Source organism: Saccopteryx leptura, chromosome 4, assembly GCF_036850995.1.
Source record: "Saccopteryx leptura isolate mSacLep1 chromosome 4, mSacLep1_pri_phased_curated, whole genome shotgun sequence".
In the NCBI taxonomy this organism is placed as follows: domain Eukaryota; kingdom Metazoa; phylum Chordata; class Mammalia; order Chiroptera; family Emballonuridae; genus Saccopteryx; species Saccopteryx leptura.
Window position 1 is genome coordinate 86671191 of NC_089506.1, and position 14892 is coordinate 86686082.

At 34.4% G+C, this 14892-nt stretch overlaps 1 pseudogene; it reads right to left on the reverse strand.

Annotated features, from left to right (window-relative positions):
* Positions 1-12633: 12633 nt before the first annotated feature.
* LOC136404190 (urotensin-2 receptor-like) lies at positions 12634-13303 on the reverse strand (annotated as a pseudogene).
* Between the last annotated feature and the right edge of the window lie 1589 nt (positions 13304-14892).

Here is a 14892-nt window from a genome sequence, read left to right on the forward strand (position 1 = left end):
TGGAATGTGACAGGCATGCTACAGGATGATTAAAGCTCTTAGAGTCACTTATGAATTGCTTTATAAAAACTTAAGTTTACAATAAAATAATCCTTTACAGAAAAATCCTTTATGTAGAAAAATATTTTGACCTGAGTTATGTTATAACATACTAGGGGACAATTTTCGAAATGAAAATATGCCCAAAGCCACTGATGCTAAATTGTGACACATATTGACCTATCTATATGTGTTATCATTTAACTAGAATAATTTCTCTGGAAATAATCATTTAAAAATATGTCACCATTTTATTATATTATTATTTCCTTTGTTTCGCTTTTGTCTTCTAAAGCTTGTATGACACAATCACCGTGGACTTATTTTAGGTAGAAAAAAATTTTAATATTCTAGAATATAGTCTTTATGTACTAAAAAAAAAGTTTGGGAATGGTAAGTAAATGCAGTAGAGACTACCTGAATAATGTTCAGAACACATATAAATTTACTATATTCATTTATTAGAGATGAAAGTAAGTAAATCAATTTATTTGTAAATCAATGGAATGGTGTGTGTGTGTGTGTGTGTGTGTGTGTGTGTGTGTGTGTGTGTGTGACAGAGACAGAGAGAGACAGAGAGAGGGACAGATAGGGAAAGACAGGAAGAGAGAGAGAGATGAGAAGCATCTTTGTTATAGCACCTTAGTTGTTCATTGACTGCTTTCTCATATGTGCTTTGACTGGGGGGCTACAGCAGACCAAATGACCCCTTGCCCAAGCCAGCAACATTGGATTCAAGCTTGTGAGCTGTGCTCAAACAGATAAGACTGCTTTCAAGCTAGCAACCTCGGGGTTTTGGAACTGCGTCCTCTGCGTTCCAGTCCGACGCTCTATCCACTGCACTGCCGCCTGGTCAGGCTCAATGTAATACTTTTTAAGCAGAATTTCAACCATAAGAAAAGGAAACCTGGGAAGTTGAGGTAATATCATTCAATATTAGATTTCAAAGGTAAGGACAAATACAAATTAAAAATAAAATATTTAATTTTTCTGTTGAAACTAAGCAAAGAGATTAGGAATTGTAATTGCAGGTACTTCCTCCTTTTTTCTCACTTTGAAATGTTTATACAGGCATTTTTTGGAGATATTGAAAGTTGGGTTCTAGACCACAAAAATAAAGCCATTATCACAATAAAGTGAGTCACACTAATTTTTTATTCCAAGTGCATATAAGTTATATCTATATTATACTGGTCTATTAAGTATACTGTAACATTATGTCTTTAAAAACAATGTATAAACCTTAATAAAATATTTTTTCTTGTTAAAAGATACTAACCATCACTTGAGCCTTTAATGAGTTGTAGTCTTTTTTGCTGGTAGAGGGTCTCACCTTTAATCTGTAGAAAGCGCAGTACCTGCAAAGTGCAATAAAAAAAAGATATACCTGCACATCTTTTTGAAAACTGCATAGGCCTTTTGTCAGTTTTATGATACAGGAATATCTTTCTCAAAGACTCAGTAAGTATCTCATTGAAATATGAACATAAAAGAAGATAGCACTCCTATCTACCAGTTTCTTCAAGATAGTAGGGCTTAACTTCAGGGGACATGATTCTCAAGGTTACAAAACTATCCTCTCTCCTAAAGACATAAGACATTTTTTTTTCTGGACAAAACCAATTAGCTAACACAGAGTGTAATCCCTTTACCAGCTGAATCTAGGATAAATCCTCGTGTGACAAATGGTGCTGTCAAGTTCTTCTACTAGAAGACTAGTTATTGTTTATCCTGAGAACATGTGTGTAATGGATTCTATCGCATTGGCTTTATAAAAGGGAGAGATTTCTTCCTGTCTTTGCAATCTCTTAGTGGATTGCCTGTGATGTGCATCACACTCTGGTCTAATGCTTTCTCAATAAAATAGTTTTTTCTATTACATTTATGAAGAGGTTTTCTTGGGAGATTTTATTTTTAATTGTATTACACCATTTATATTTTATTATATATTTTCCCAATTATATTTTCTCCTTTTCTATCATGATTTGCTTAAAAGAGACAGTGTTGATAAATATTTTGATTACAATTTTCTTAACATTTATAGAAATAATATCATTAGAAAATATATGCCAAAAATAGCTTTTATAATACCACTGTGTTAGAATTTTGAGTTTGATATATAAGATTTTAAGTCAACTTTTTAGAACTTTATTTTCTTAGAGCAGTTTCAGTTTCACAATAATATTAAGAGAGGATTACAGAGATTATACTTCCTGAGTACCCACAGGTATAGTCTCCCCAATTATCAACACACCTCACCAGAATGGTGTACATTTCTTACTAGTATGAACCCATTCAGACACATCATAATCATTCAGAGTTTACAGTAAGCCTCTGGTTCACTTTTGATGTTAAATATTCTATGGCTTTGTATAAATGTATGTATAAAAATTTCAGTCATTTCTAAAAAAAGTTTTCCTTTATAGAATGGCATACTGAAATCTATATAGATTTTTGAACAAATTTGCTTTGTCATATACCAGTGTTCTTTTTCTTTCTTTGATGGGTTATTCCTAATAGCTTTACACTCTTGTTCATCAATTTTTAACCACTAGAAATAGTTTCTACCCAAAGGTTTAATTTCTGATGATTTTTACCTACCCCACAGACCCTAAAAATAATCTGCAGGACAATTTCCTGACTTCTAAAATAACTGAGTGATTTCAGTAAAAACCATTTATTATTACCAAAGTATTGCCAGATTTAATGTAGTCTGATTTTGTTACACACACACACACACACACACACACACACACAAAGTTAAAATAAAGAACTCCATGATACTATAACTCTCGGTTCTTGGATACATATTTTAAAACACAGTTCGGTGTGTGACTTGTGGTGGCACAGTGGATAGAGAATTTACCTGAAATGCTGAGGTTGATGGTTTAAAACCCTGAGTTGGCCTGGTCAAGGCACATGTGGAAGTTGATGCTTCCTGCTACACCCCCTCCTCTCTCTTTCTCTCTCTCTTCCCTCTGTAAAATGAATAAGTAAGTATCTAAAAAAAGGAAACACAGTTCAAAATGAACCTTTTTAAATTTTGTTTCTTCCAAAGTACAATCAAAATGATGGTAAAGAATATTAAACTGCCACAAGAGAACAAATTTTCTACTTCATCTTGCAAAACTTTAATTATGTACCATTTGCAAATGACATAAGAAATACTGGCATGAGTACGTTAAATGCTTTATTACTCTAGAGATATTTTATCATAGTAGAGTGAGAAGACGTGTTCACAAATATGTGTGTAAGTAGATTTATTGCAAAAGGAAAAATAGCCTTCAAGTAATTTCTCTATCAGTCATGTCTTTCACATTCTAAGGCACTTTTAAAAAATAGATGGGAGGGAGCCAAAATCATAAAATGGAAAACAGAAAGCCTTCTCAATAAATGGTGCTGGGAAAATTGGAAAGCCACATGCCAAAGAATGAAACTTGACTACAGTTTGTCTACGTTGTAAAAAAAAATTAACTGAAAATGAATCAAAGACCTAAATATAATACTTGATACAATAAATTACATATAAAAAAACATTAGCACTAAACTTATGGACCTTGGTCTTAGAGTGGATTTCAAAAATTTGATCCCAAAGACAGGAAAAATTTTTAAAAAAGTTAATTAATGGAGCTATATCAAATTAAAAGGCTTCTGCACAGAAAAAGAATAACAAACAAAAAGGCAACTAACTGAATGAGAGAAGATATTGGCAACAACAGTTCCCACAGGGAGTAATACGCAAAATATGTAAAGAAATCATATAGAACTCAATAAAAAGGCAAATGATCTAATTTAAAAATGGCAGAAAACCTGAACAGACAATTCTAACCACAAGATACACAAATGGCTAACAAGTATATGAAAAGATGCCAACTTCACTAGTTATTAAGGAAATATTTATCAAAACTACAGTGAGACCTTATACCCACCTTAAACCTGTTAGAATGGCTATTATCAACAAGACAACTAATAACAAGTTTTAGAGAGACTGTGGAGAATAAAGGACTCTCTTTCAGGCCTGGAGGGAATGTGAACTGGTACAACCACTATTATAAACAGTATGGATGTCCTTCAAAAAACAAGAATAAAGTTACCATATAACTCAACAATCCCTTTTCTGGGTATCCACCCCCCCAAAATTTGAAAGATTTATTCTCAAATATATATGTACTCCTATGTTCATTACAGCATTATTCACAATGTCCAATACTAGAAACAACCAAAGTGTCCTTTAACATATAACTGGATAAAGAAGATGGGGTACATATAAACAGTGGCATATACAGTAGAATACTACTTAGTCACAAGCAAAGATGAGCCCTGGCTGAGTAGCTGAGTTGATTAGAGCATCTTCCCAGTATGCCAAAGTTGCATATTTGATCCTTCATCAGGGCACACACAAAAATCAATGAATGAATGTATATAAAAAAGTGAACCAACAAATTGATGCCCCTCTCTCTCTCTTTCTCTTTTTCTTTCTCTCTCAAATAATTAAATATTTTTTTAAAAATAAAAAAGGATGAAATATTGCCATTTGCAATATTATAGATCAACCTTGAGAATATTATGCTAAGTGAAATAAGTCAGAAAAATTTTAAAAATCATATAATTTCACTTAGAGGATACAAAACTGAAAGTAACAAATGAAAAGAAAACAAAACAAGAAAAATAAACAAAATCTCATAGAGTATGGTGGTTATCAGAGGAAAAGAAAGTAGGTGGGTAGCAAAGGATAAAAGGGGTCAAATCTATGGTGGCAGAAGAAGATTTGACTTTGGGTGGTAAACACACAATGCAACAATGAATCATAGATAATGAGTCATAAAATTATACAGTTGAAACCTACATAATTTTATTAACCAATATCACTCCAATAGATTTAATTTTTTTTTAAGAAAGATATGAATGGGGGCACTTTTTAAACTTCCTTGTGTAGTTAACTATTTGATTTAATAAGCCTAAACTGGAGACAGAAAGTAGTATATGAGCTTCCACCATTTCCAATGTGTGAAATGCAGCATAATATGGTACTGCAATTTAGCTTCAGTAATGACAATCCTAAAATATCAGTGGCTAAACAATTTCAAATTTTATTTTTATGATTATAGAAATTGTTGAGGTTGGTAGGCTTACCTGTGATAATTTATTATTGCCATTAGAAAAGATGCCATGGATCACTTACTTGAATTAAATGTGTTTCAAAGTTTGAAATTATTTCTTAAATTTTCCCATAATTGAAAAATAGGCTGTAACTTTTAAAATAAACTACTAGTGACTCTATATTCTTGACTATTTTAAGGCATTGACAAGCATCATTTACAGAATAAAAAAAAATAAGATACCAAAACCATAACTGTCTATTTATTGATTGATTAAATCATTGTTATTTAATTTAAAAAGAAATATAGTTATTGCTAAGTACTTTAAACATTGATTTAAAATGTCCCAGAAAGCTTTTTAAAATATTTCTTCCAAAAAATTTTATATTAATATTTCTCATGCTTCATATTTCAATAGAAAAAAAGGTTTCTCAAACAGTGTATTATTTTACTTTAGATAAACTAAATATAAATTTACATTATGTTACTTAGCTATCAAGTGAAAATATTTGTTTAAACAGCATGATAAACATGGAAATGCATTTTTTTTTCTTTTGCTTAGACTTCCAATCAACAAGAAATTTGCAAGCAATAGGTAATGACAACATCATTAATCCCTTTGAACTTACATGAAGTATCTTTGTACCAGCTTTAAACTTTAGTTCATTTTCTGGCCATCTCAACTCCCATGGTCTATAACTTCTATCCCATTATGAATATTGCTTCTGCCCTTGCTGATCTTATACTCATTTATGTTATCCATGATTCAATATGGCTTAATTTTGCTAGCAAAATCTTGCAAAGAAAAATCTGTAACCAGAGTCCAAATGTATATGCTTTGTGGAAAGAATATAACTCATTTATAAATAAATTAATTATAATATTAAAAGATTGCCCAACATAAGAAAATTAAAAGTCTGAAACTGCTTGCCTAAATAAACTATTTGAAGGTTGAGAGCCCATTAAGTGATTAATGTATTCGTTCTTCACACTTCATCAATGTGAGAGTCAGAACAATTGATTTAATTTGGGAATAATATTCATAGGTATCCGGAAATTTTCCTTCAATTAATTCTGCTTCCTACTTTGAAAATGAAAATTACTAAAAACTCCTGGGGTAAGAAGGTTATACCAAAATGAAACCTTTATGAACAATGGCTAAGGAGAAAGAAAGAATAGGTGAGTAGACAGTACAAATAGGTCAAAGGGCAGTTTGTGCAACATTTAAATTATTATTTACTTATTATTTGATTCCAAGAGGCCAGTGTGCCAATCTCATTAAAGATAATAAAACAATGTTTTTCAATCAATATTGTCTTTGTCCTGAATTCAATTGATTTCATTAACATGTCACACAAAACAATCCTATCATTTAACTAATGAAGTAGTACAAGAGACTCTTAGAACAAACGCATTAGCATAACAGCACGGCATGTCAAAAAACACTCAAAAATATATTTCAGCATATGCCTTTTATAAATTACAATAATTGAATGGTGTTAAGCTATTTTCTTTTTTATCAAGCAGGTACAGGGGAGACTCCTCTATGTTCCTCCTTTTATAAAATATTCTAAGGGAGAGATACGATCAGTCACATAATAAGAAGAATTATCTTCAAAGTAGGAGAGCAGAAAAAACATAGCTAAAAAGGCAAGAAAGAAAGTGAATAGTCAATAAAAGAGTACCTACATGAGCTAAAATATTACAAATCTTATGCCTTGATTTGTTAAATACCAGTGCATTGAAAGGCATGTCACATGCATACAACCCTCAAGCTTCTATCCATTTTTTTTTAGTGGGTTAGGATATAAAAGATATATACAGTAAAGAAAAATTAGTTTATTTTTGAGTTCTAAAATACTTAATTAAAAAATGTAATGAAATAACATACCATTACCATTATTCCCTTAAAGGAAGTACTGTTTTACTGCAAGACATAAAAGCTACAACTTTGTGTCTTAAAATAAGAATACTCATATTGATAAAAAATGACTGTATAGTCCTTATTTTTAAAAAAAAATTTCTCTTCACACAAGAACATATTACTGCTTGTCATTTTGGAAAGAGTGACATACAATGATCTCTAAACTTACTTGAGGTGTTAATTTGTGTAGCATTTAAAAGTATCTGTAGTACATGGATTACACTATAAAATATATTTCTCTTGACAATGTTTTATTAATATTTGTGATAAATTATTGTTATAAAGATGTTAAACATAAAATCCTGTTCTTGAGAATAACATCTGGAAGATAAGCTTTACACATAAAATAATTTTTAAAAATTATAATACTTGTATGTATGTAATACTCTTTAATACTGTAGCATAATTTTTGAATATACTATTCCATCCTTTTCATTGTTTTTATTTACATTTCTTTTACTTCAGTGAGATGCAATATACTTTACACAAAGATTATTTGAATTCCAAACTGCTGTACTTTCTTTGAAACTGTAGAGAATTATACTGTAGTTTTACATTTGTTTTTTAATAAATATTCATGATATTTTCTCTATTAAATAATTTAGAGTTGTGCCATTGTCATGCATTATTATTTAATTATATATTTGAGAAGTGAAAGATAATAAGCAATCATATGTATCCAAACACATATTCAGTACATTAATTATTTTATAATATTATCCATTTGTGTTTATAGAAAATATGCATAAATTTTGATGGATTAAAGCTTAACTGTAATCAATAATGTTTTATCAAAAATCATCTTGTGACAGAACATTTTGGAAATTAAACTGCTCTGGGATAACTCATCAATGAAATTTTATTAGAAAAAGCACATTAAGTATGCTAACAACAATTTGTTCATAAATTAATATATACCCAATGAGTTTCATTTTTTTCAAAGTATTCATTTTTCTTTTAGCTTCTTAATGCAAAATTTTATTTCAGTTCAAAATGCTTACATCTTACCCTTCTAAAATCTATGTTCTTTATAATTTTAAGGTAAATTTGTATTTTTTTTCTCACAATAGAAAAAAAATTTTATCTTTGCAACTGGAACCTAAAGTGTCCATTCTGAAAAATATTCAGTTTTAGAGTGTTATAAAATATCTCAAGTTTCCTTTAAAAGCTATATTAAATAATTTAATACTTCTCAAAAAAAATTCCACCTGATCAAGTGGGGGCACAGTGGATAGAGCATCACCCTGGGACACTGAGGACCCAGGGCTTGAAATGCTGGGGTCACAGACTGAGCACAGGCTCATCTGACTTGAGTGTGGGACCATAGACATGACTCCCATGATCACTGGCTTTAGCTCAAAGGTTGCTGATTTGAACCCAAGATCCCAGACTTGATCCCAAGGTCACTGGCTTGAGCAAGGAGTCACATGCTCAGCTGAAGCTCTCCAGTCAAAACATATATGAAAAAGCAATCAATGAACAACTAAGGTACTATAACTATAAGATGATGCTTCTCATCTCTGTTCCTTCTTGTCTGCCTGTACCTGTTTGTCTGTCTATCTCTCTCTCTCTTGCAAAAAGAAAGAAAGAAAGAAAGAGAGAGAGAGAGAGAGAGAGAGAGAGAAAGAAAGAAAGAAAGAAAGAAAGAAAGAAAGAAAGAAAGAAAGAAAGAAAGAAAGGGGAAGGAAGGAAGGAAGAAAGGAAGGAAGGAAGGAGGGAGGGAGGGAGGGAGGGAGGGAGGGAGGGAGGGAGGGAGGGAAGGAAGGAAGGAAGGAAGGAAGGAAGGAAGGAAGGAAGGAAGGAGAAAGAAGAAAGAAAGAAAGAAAGAAAGAAAGAAAGAAAGAAAGAAAGAAAGAAAGAAAGAAAGAAAGAAAGAAAGAAAGAGGAAGGAAGGAAGGAAGGAAGGAAGGAAGGAAGGAAGGAAGGAAGGAAGGAAGGAAGGAAGGAAGGAAGGAAGGAAGGAAGGAAGGAAGGAGAAAGAAGAAAGAAAGAAAGAAAGAAAGAAAGAAAGAAAGAAAGAAAGAAAGAAAGAAAGAAAGAAAGAGGAAGGAAGGAAGGAAGGAAGGAAGGAAGGAAGGAAGGAAGGAAGGAAGGAAGGAAGGAAGGAAGGAAGGAAGGAAGGAAGGAAGAAAGGAAGGAGAAAGAAGAAAGAAAGAAAGAAAGAAAGAAAGAAAGAAAGAAAGAAGAAAGAAAGAAAGAAAGAAAGAAAGAAAGAAAGAAAGAAAGAAAGAAAGAAAGAAAGAAAGAGGAAGGAAGGAAGGAAGGAAGGAAGGAAGGAAGGAAGGAAGGAAGGAAGGAAGGAAGGAGAAGGAAAGAAAGAAAGAAAGAAAGAAAGAAAGAAAGAAAGAAAGAAAGAAAGAGAAAGAAAGAAAGAAAGAAAGAAAGAGAAAGAAAGAAAGAAAGAAAGAAAGAAAGAAAGAAAGAAAGAAAGAAAGAAAGAAAGAAAGAAAGAAAGAAAGAAAGAAAGAAAGAAATTCCCTCCCCCCATTCTGGGAACACCACGCTTTCTTCCTTTTATCATCAAGCTCTATTTTACTAATATCTTAAGTGCTTATGTAGTTAGTATATTTCCTGGTTGAGATTTATGTTTAAAATATAAGATGATTTCTCTAAATTAAATACAACAAAATTTTAATATTAACAGTGATAAAATTACCTTATTCAATTATTTTATATCTTTTGATGTAATGTGTTTCAGTATGTTTGTTTTCATTAAGTAAAACAAAAATGCTATAAAGATAACATTAAATTAAATAAGTTATTTACTTTTGATTAACTTTAATTACAAAAAGTAAACACACATCAAGATTTAGAGTATAATTTATTTTATGTTGATTTTTTTATAATATATATTACAACTAATAAAAGTAAGTCCCCTATCTCTGTAGCAGCTAAAACCAATTGCACATTTTAATTAATGTAATTTTACTTCATTTTGATTAATAATAATTTTATATTTTATAAGATTTTTAAAATCATTTTAATAGCCTTTTTTAAAGATTTTTATTTATTTATTTTTATTTATTTACTTTTTTACAGAGTCGGAGAGAGATGAGAAGCATCAATCATCAGTTTTTAGTTGTGACACCTTAGTTGTTCATTGATTGCTTTCTCATATGTGCCTTAACCATGGGCTTTCAGCAGACTGAGTAACCCCTTGCTCGAGCCAGCGACCTTGGGTCTAAGCTGGCGAGCTTTTTGCTCAAGCCAGATGAGCCTGTGCTCAAGCTGGCAACCTTGGGGTCTCGAACCTGGGTCCTTCCATATCCCAGTCCGATGCTCTATCCACTGCGCCACCGCCTGGTCAGGCTTAATAGCCTTTTTTAAATTTATTCATTTTAGAGAGGAGGGGAGAAAGAGAGAGAGAGAGAGAGAGAGAGAGAGAAGGGGGAAGAGCAGGAAGCATCAACTCCCATATGTGCCTTGACCAGGCAAGCCAGGGTTTTGAACCGGCAACCTCAGTGTTTCCAGGTTGACACTTTATCGACTGCGCCACCACAGGTCAGGCTTATTTTATAAGATTTTTAATTTAATTTATATTTACATGTGAATGCACACAAAACATGGCATTCTGAATGTTATTTATACTATTACATATAAAAAGACAATATGATTTATTTTCAGTCAATAAAGAGAAAAATGACTATAATAAATTATTAAAATCAGTAATATGATATAAGTAAAAGCAAGACCTGGTCACATAAAGGTTGGTATTCATTTTCACTTACTAAATTAAATGTGAACAATTAACATCATAGACTCCAGATTGAGAAAGAAGGGTGTCATTTCCATCTCCCAATTTACTCATCTATAAAACGGGAAAATGAGAATAATTCTAAAGAAGGTATACAGTGTCCCCAGTATGCACAAAAGTAGGTTTAAAGGGTGAGGCAAAAGTAGGTTTAAAGTTGTGAGTATGCAAAAGAGTTTATTCTTGCATTATTATTTATTATTTTATTGTTTTCCATATGAAGAACTATAAATCTACTTTTGTCTCTTCCTGTATTTAACAAATTCTATTAAAATTATTCTCAGTATGATGAACATGATTAAAACTCTACATTGAATCAGTCTTGCAAAAGTCTATACCTCTGCCAGCAGAGCGTGATGTGGGAACCACACGGAAAGGAAGGAGGAAAGAGAGAGCTATGGATTGCTGCTTGGAATACATTTCAGACCTGTCTCTGCTTCTAAATTTAATTGACATTTGAGCAAGTTATGAAACTTCTGGCTCTAGTTCTTCATCTGTAAAATATATAGAAATGTAAGTTAGAAAAATAGTATCAAAATATATAGCTTCAAAATTCTAATTCCCCAAGTCCATCTTTACCTGAAGGGAGACTAAAGCTTGTTAAGTACAGTTTGAAGTTAGTCCTTGATATAAGACAGAGATCAAAGTGAGGCCTTCCTAGGCAGTATTTATCAAGAAGTACTCTGAATTCTCCTAAGGAATTGTTATCAATAAGACACACTCTCAGCCAGAAAAGGAACAATCCCATTTGTCTTTTCCTTTAACTTCCTCATGGTCACTATTTTGTAACACTTCACCCTTTGGAGAAATAACTGCCTACTTTCTGTGACTCTCATTAATACTCCCTTCAGTGGACTCCTGGCTGAGACTGGCTAGGGTGCTTTTTTTTCAAGTGGAGCCTGGTAATAATGATAGAAATAACTGATTTGGCTAAGGTTAGGTTTTTAACCATCTGACCTAGCAAAGTTGAAAAGCAAGCCTGTATGATAAGGGCTAATAACAAACTTCTGTTTTGAAGAAGAGTGCAAAACTAGATAAATAAGATTGCTGTTTATTCTTCACATTATTAAATCAGGTGTAATTTTTGAAACATAGTCACTAAATTATGTAGAATTAATTTTTATAATTTTGTACATGTTTTAAACTTGTTGGACTTGATTCAAATTTTAAAAGTAACTACTCTCTTTCTTGCACGCTATTTATCACATGATTTGCTAAAAATGCTGTTACTATATAGTCACACTACTTCCCATTCCTTTCTCTAGAGATATATGTTACTCTCAGGATTCCAAGAAGGGAAGAAGAGTTAAAATCAGTGTAGGATATGCAAACGTTGTCTCTAATTGAAAGGGAAAGGAAGTTCCTCAGATAACCCCTATTCTTTCAAAGCCTGAATTTTTGTCTTTAAAATGGCATTGCCAATATTAAGTTTTACAGTTCTTCGGCACCTTACCACATTCCCCACTGGTTTTATATCCTGAGTCAAGTCCTTGACTCATTTTAACGAGGTGCACTAGGCTGTTAAGTAGTCAGGGGCCTTGAGATTATGGCTAGGATCAGTGAGTCTGTAAATAGGAACATTAGCCTATAACATGCAACAGATATTTAACAAGTAGACTTGATGTCTTCATTAACAGTAATACAGTCTACTGAAGAAACAAATGAACCTGATTTATCTCTTACAACCTGCAAAAACCTCCTGTAATTTATATAATCCTTTAATTTTTATAAACTTTCTTAACTATTCAGAAATAACCAGCTTTCATAACAACTTACTTTTTTTCCTTTCTCTTTCAAAAGTATTTCCATACCTTATACCTTTAGTAACAACTAAGCTGGCTGCTGGAGAACAGTAAGCTGCCAAAGGCATGCTGGGAGTGGGTAGGGCACTGCCAGATGTCTTGGGTGCCCACGGGCCCACTGGCGCTCCTGCTGTGGGGTGAGCGCTGATAGAAATCACAGTGGTTCTTGGTGAGCAGTGTGTAGAGAAAGGGGTTGATGCAGCAGCTGTTGCCATAGGGCAGGCAAGTAGTCAGGTTGTTGATGATGCGTGAGCTGCAGGGTGTGAGTGGCTGGATGTCAAGGTACTGGGCCAGCAGCTGTTATATCCAGGAGGGCATGAAGCATGCCCAGAAAAGTAGCACAATGACCAGGATGAAGTGCAGCACTCCGGGGCTGGGCAGCCGCGGTGTCTGTGGGAAGGAGGCCTGCTGCGACAGTCAGTAGGCCCCAGGCCAGGTGCATGTAGAGTAGCCTGATGACCATGCCTGGCCCCACAATGCTGGTCCCAAAGAGCAGTATCAGGTAGGCACGGTAGGTGCTCTGAGTCCAGACCGGCAGGCAGAGGCTCTGGTGTTCCCTGTGGACCAGCCAGATAGCCAGCATTATGGGCAGTGCCAGCAGCCACGTGCCAAGTGCCAGGACCTTGCAGTAGCCCTTAGAGTGCTGTGTGGTATCCAGTGCCCTCAGCACTTCTCCAATGGCACCCATGGCCACCAGATCCTCCAGGGAGCTGGGTTCCCTCAGGCTGGCTCACAAGCTGTTGAGGGATGCGTTGGGCTGGATGGTTTGGGCACAGAGCTGCCTGTCAGAGCTAGCACAGGGGACCTGCTTGCAGGTTCTGGGCTCGTAGGCATCTCTGCTGCCTCACGCTGGACTAGAAGCTGGGGCGTGTTGTGACAGGGACATCTGTGGGTGACAGGTTTGTCCTCGTTCACCTCGCAGCAGGTCCAGCTCTCATGACCGCACTTCTGCAAAAGCTTTGCCTTGCCCTGTCCTGAGCAAACAAAAGAGGGCCGAGCTCTGTATGACCCAGTCTTGGTCGTTGCCACTGCTCGCCCAGATGCCAGTTAGGAATGCACCGAGCCCTGCACTCATGCCGGATTAAAAGGAAGACAGTGCTGTCAGTGCTGGAGGGAGGAGAGGGGGTGCAACTCGCCCTAAGGCGGGTCACTTTTCACCAGTTTCAAAAACAAATTTGGTTTACAATTCAATTCATGCGTTCTACCTGCCCTGAACTTTTGGGGCCTGTAGGCACAATGTAATCTAATTAATTTCCAATTAATATTGAGTGCCTTTTCTACTAGCCAAGAGATTTTGGATACAAATGCAGGCCCATTATTAGACCCAATATTAATGGACAAGATAAATTTGGGAATAATTTCATATCACAATTTCTTAACAACTGTTACTGTGGTTTCATTTCTCCTCTTTCCTGCTAGCAAAATCTTTTTCTAATTGGTTGCAAATAAAACCTTTGGCAACAAGAGTTCTAGTAAAGTCACTAAAATTTCCTAAAACCCCCACTGGTTTTAGTATTGGTAGTATCATCAGCTGCTTGGTTTTCCTTGAGTTTCTAGGGAGTCTCCCTCTTTTGGTGCCCTGGACAATGGATGAAGGCCACTATTTCAGGGAAGCAGGTTCCTGCATTGTTGGGGTGAAGGTTTGAGCTTCACCTTTGTTAGTTCTTAAGCCTTCTCCTGATGGCCCCTCTTCGACTGTGCCTGTCTTAGGTTGTTCCTGCCTTCAGGAATCTAACCTGTCATTGACTAACCATTGACTAATCTTAGGAGCCAAACAGAGTTATGTGAGTGAAGGAGGAGCAATGTCCTTTTCAAAATGCTTAGTTTTACTTATTTATTTTTTAGCAGCTGATGATGCTATCTTTAAAAAAAATAATAATACATTTTCTTTCTAATTTCTAAAGTTGATTGCTATGTAAAGGCTAAGTTAACTGCCTTAGTATCTTCTCTGATCCTGGCTAACAGAAACGGGTGGAAAATGTCTAAACCTTTCTCACTTGCTTGGTTGTTAGAATTCCACTTTAAGCCAGGCAACCAGAAACATTTTCTTGAGGTGGTCTTGGTTATTCTAAGTGGACAGTGTCTATGTATAGTACAGATTCTAACAGCCCTGTTAGGGCTCAAGGCTTCCCAAGAAAGGAAATTGTGAGTTTTCTAATTCTATAGGTGATTTGGGAAAAAAAAGATTTAAACTATTTTCTATTACATTTATGCCTCAAATTCTAAAGATTAGAGTGACATCACAGAAATGGCACCATGAGCAGCGTGTCCAACAGA